Raw genomic sequence first — 5,338 nt, forward strand, 5'->3', positions numbered from 1 at the left:
TATATATATATATATATCGCATTAGCTTTTCAGCTATTAGCTCATGATCTAACACTATATTAGCCCGGGAACTAACTAACTTAGTAAAATATATATGGCGTTGTATTATATGGTTAATAATATTGGCTTGGGCGGGCGCTAACCCATTAGTAATTAAAAATATATAGTGTTAGCTCCAGAGCTAATTTATTAAATGTCACATTTTATTGTTTCAACCCATATATTGTGCAGAATATAGAAACTAATAAAACTAATGAATTATTGTCACACATTATAGATTTATAGCCTGGACTCTTTGTGTCTTATTCTCAACTAGAACGTATCATTATCATACCCAAAATGCATTGCGTCAGTAACTGAAGTGACAGTAAATGAAAAACATAAYAAACAGACATTTTTTGCATGCTTCCACATGTCAAACAACTTTTAATAGAATACAGAAATTACATATTAAGGCCGAAATGTGCAAGTAGTCATGGATCCCTTTAGCGATGGAGTGAAAGTGATCTGGAAACACTTCTTAAGTTATCTTTTTCAAAGGAAGGATAATGTATGGGAGGATAATGTGTGATTAAATGTGCAGTTATCTACTTCTTACTCTAAGTGTTGAACAAAATTTGTGTGCAACATACTGTAAATGCCRTACCAGCAAATGTTGATTAATGAGYTCACAGCTCSCATGAACATATAATCTTTTCCCTCTCCCTCACCTGCAGATCAATGAAACAGCCATCAATAACTAGCCGGTGAGTCGAGCCTTTATGAGTTCTTTTAGTCACTTTTAAAGTTATAGATTTATTGTCAAATAATGTTTTGTTTATTGGCATCATACCCCCAACACACACACACACACACCCTCTATCCTCTATCCCCTTCCCTCTGTGTCTATAATTAGGGTAAACAGCAGCTGGTAATTCAAAGCGGAAAAGGAGAAAAAGTTGAAAACATGAAGGGTGAGAAATGCCTCAGCAAATGCAGAAAAACGCTCTTAAACAAAACTTTGCACGAAAAGAAAGGTAATCAATAGTTAGTGATTCTGGAGCGCTAATTCAAATGCAAATTCTTCGCCTCAGATGTCATAGCTCAGTGCGTGCACTCACCAACAGAGGAGGGTAAAAAAAAACAGAAAAGAAGCAGAGTGTGAAAGGGAGGAYGAAAAAAATCTAAATATGCCACAGGAAAAAAAAAACAAGTGCTGCGACCACCAGGGTAATTAGTCAAACAGGCCTTTCTCCTCATCAAAGAGGGCCAGCAGCCATGACTCCGCAGCCACATTATCAGCCTCGCCTTTTGTCCTCCGAGGTAAACAAGCAAGCTAAGGCCAGACAACATCAAATCTAAACGCCACAAATCCCTGCCTCGTACAAATAAAGAGCCGGGGGGAGCAACTTCTCCCTATCAGGTATGCAAGCAGACTCATTTAGAAGCAAACAACTTATTGAAGGAAATTAAAAAAAAGGTTGCCTCTGTGAAAAACACTTTCTGTTTCTGAACTCTGTTAGTTTAGAAAGACGCGGTCCCGTGACCTAAAAAATGTATGCATCTGAGCTTTGGAAAGGAAGTGAACAAAGACRTGAATAGACTGAATGCTAATCTGCTACAAGTAGCTTTAAGAAAAAAAAACAGGTCGCAAAAGGTTTTTATGATGAGCTACTTCAGCTCATTGGAACTTTTGAAGGGTTTACTCGGTGGTGACCCTCTTTTCTCGTTTTGGCTTCAATGAACGTCACACTTGAGTCACACAAGCAACTTAATGAATACTTCAAAGAAAGGCACCTTGTGTACGCACTTCTATTCAACAAAGGTTGTAGCAGAGTCTGGAAATATGAGTAGGTTTTTTTTTCAGTTATAGGTACGGTTATAATTGAGGTGTCAAGTATCAAATTTTCCGCTTTTATTAAGACACATCAGACTTTAAAGCAGGGGTACTCAACTGGTGGCCCATGGGCCACCTCTGGCCAGCGGGTGACTTTAGTCTGGTCCGCCGATGACTTCATTAAAAAAACTTTTTTTGTTTGTTTGTTGTTTAGACTTGAATGACAAAATTTTCAGCCAGAGTGGCCAATGTCTTTAATATAAAAATAAATCATAAATATGAATTATTTTATCTTGTTTATTTTAAATTTGAAGAAGTTAAAACAGACTGTATTTATTTCGTTTTTGCTTGAACGGCCTCTGAGTTGTTGGCTTTCAGTAACTGTGACCCCATGAGCRATTCACTTTTGGAAAGATAACATTCATGCTGTGGAGATGAACCGTTGTTGAAATTTTTGCGTTGGTATTAACAGGAAGTGATTACAAAGAGAAAGCCTGCACGTAAACAAAACATCACTACAACAGCTAATAACACAAACAGCAGCGAAGAACGTAATGTTTCTTTAGCTTAAGTCACCATTAGAAAAATCTATCTAGACCCCTCTTTTGTCATCACTTCCTGTTTCACTTTGGCCATGCCATATTTAAAAAAATATGCCAGTTATATGATAAAATGGATCCTTTTTGTGACTTGGCGCTATATTAATAAATTAAATTGAAACTGAATTGATTAAAACAATAAGCCCATGAGATAACATCAGCATTTTTTTTCTTATGCATTACCTCACAAAACTTCTTGCATTCCCACACACAAGTTGTTCATTACCTCAACACAAAGCTTTTGTGTGAAAACAGAAGGAGCATTGTGAGGTAATGCTATTGGTAGATGGCCTGAACTTGTGTAGCGCTTTATCAAATGCTTTACACTGCATTCATTCACCCATTCATTCACACACTGATGGTGATAAGCTACATTGTAGCCACAGCTGCCCTGGGGCACATTGACAGAGGCTGGGCTGCCATGCACTGATGCCACCGGACCCTCTGACCACCACCAGCAGGCAAGGTGGGTAAAGTGTCTTGCCCAAGGTCACAAAGACTGAGACGGACAGGGTGGGGTTTCTAACCGGCAACCCACCAGTTACAGAATGGACCCCTGCCTCCTGTCACCCTGTTAATTTTTGTAATTGAACAGATATTTTGGTGAGCAGGCAGTAGATATTGAAGCTAACTTGTTAGCGTACAGTAAACAGCTACGAGAAGGAGACAAACTCCCACATGCTGGTTGGTTAAATACCTTTATTTAACCATTCATATTTTTCTAGAATTTAACACTTTTAGTAAAGTATTGGTGTCCACAAGGGCATCTGTGCATAATTCATATATTTTTCCCCTTTTTATTTTTAAGCTTACAAAGGTAAGTCGTTAGAATGACTGTTTCATTTTACAGTACCTTGGTGGCAAAAATGGGACAAAAGCTTGTGCATGATTAAGTATTCACAGAGCCAGTATGGCACAAAAAGAASTAGATTTTAGAAGTAGGTATATATTTACTTCCACTGTCAAGAACTATGTCTAGAGTTTTGTTTTTGTCAGCAGCATTTTATATAGCTTTTTCTTCTGTCTTTGTTACAGCAAGGACAAACTTCAACTCTTGAATTCTTCCTTTTCAAGAATCTCATTTTATCTTTGAAGTAACAAACTTACGTGCTTTTTATTTTGCCAGTGAATAAACCAATTTATAAAATCTGTGTGTGAAATGAAAGTTTAGTTTTTTTTTCTTTTTACATATTACTATATTACATATAATGGGAAGATAATCTTTGACTTTAACAATGTCTTGTCTATGTCTTTTTTTTACAATGACAGTGTGAAAAAAAGCAAAAAAGACAAACCCACATTGCAGAACCGAGAAAGGATTCTCAGATAAATCTGCAGCTTCTCAGTGGTATTATGAAGCAACGGTTCCCAAACTTTTCAGCTTTTGACCCACAAAATAACAGTAGCAGAGACCTGTGCCCCCAGCTATGTTTGGATGATAAACATTTGTATCAGGTCAACTAAACATGGGCATAGTAACAATATTTTTATACCACATTTATCTATTTTAAATATACTAACCTCACACTTTTGTAACAACTAAGGCAAAAATGTAATTAATTCAGAAAATCTTTTCAGGACCCCACCTTGACGTTTCGGGACCCCACTTTGGGTCCCGACCACAACTTTGGGAAACACTGTTATGAAGCGTCTTTGCACACTTGGTACCTAATCAGTAGKAGTGTAAGAAAATAGATAAAAGATACACTGAAATATTGGGATATTTCATTTCCTGATGCTGTATTGATTCTCCAAATCCCTGTATCACTTTTTATTAAGGCTTAAAAGATGGATGTTCTAAGAAGAAATGTGAAATACAAATGCAGTTCTCACTGTTCAGTGTTCTTTTTGTTTACATAAAAAACTAAATCAAATCAGATTTTATGCATACTGTGCTCTTTTTACTGAGTTTATTGAAATTTAAATCTTTTGGGGGAAAAACACACACGTGTACTGCCTTTCTCACAGTATTGTGAGATATCATATTGTAACCCTTATGTCGTAATACATATCATATCACAAAATTCTTGCCATTACACAGTCCTACTAATCAGATGGTTCAGTACTTTTCAGGAAAAATAGACAACTGGAAAGTAAAGTATAAAGAAGTGGTTCAGATCCTATAGAGTTTTGTGAAAAGKTWATGAACRGTTAGTATGTTACCTGTTGTAGATAGCTTTCTGAAGGAACTCAATTTTACTTTTTAAAAAAAGTTGAATTCTGACTGGATTGACAAGATAATGGCTTTTTTCCAGCAGGACTAAGACCAAAGCACCTGCTTTGAATGTTGTCAGTTCATTAAATGTTGTTAGCAGTTATCAGTCCCAAACATGTCCAGACTGTTCTTCCTCTCCCTTCTAGTTGGTTGGAAGGAACTTATCAGCCCTTTGTATGGCTGTATGCATTTAGGCACAGTGGCTTTAGCTCCTCCCCTGGGACTCAGAGCTGAGTCGGCCCGGCACGCTGTCCAGCTTTGACCGGGTGTGTTGAACATTTCCAGAAACTTCTACGTTTTAATTTAGTTTATTTAACCAGCCGTGCAATTAGGATCAAATTTCTGTCAGCGGTAGCTCTATAAGCAACAGAATTTCCTTGAAAGTTTCATCAAAATCCGAGGTGGATTTATTTTATATTATTTATTTTCATATTTTACAGGCAAAGGACCCCTGGTCCTCCACCCTCCCCACTTCTGCTGTCCAGGAAAGAGATTAAAACATCTGAGAACTGCTGGAGAAGACCTCCAAGCGGCTTGCTGCCGAAATGTCACCGTGTGGAGAGCCAGACTTACCGTAATATTCACAACTTCCTATTTTCTGCAGTCACCTTCACCATAGCCTACACATTCTCACTCCCAACTCGTCACATATTGACGTTTAAGGTAAGGTTCCCTCTGCGTCTTATTTGGACGCAGAAGGTACCCCCC

The sequence above is a fragment of the Austrofundulus limnaeus genome, unplaced genomic scaffold (genome assembly GCF_001266775.1).
Source record: "Austrofundulus limnaeus strain Quisiro unplaced genomic scaffold, Austrofundulus_limnaeus-1.0 Scaffold140, whole genome shotgun sequence".
Taxonomy (NCBI): Eukaryota; Metazoa; Chordata; class Actinopteri; order Cyprinodontiformes; family Rivulidae; genus Austrofundulus; species Austrofundulus limnaeus.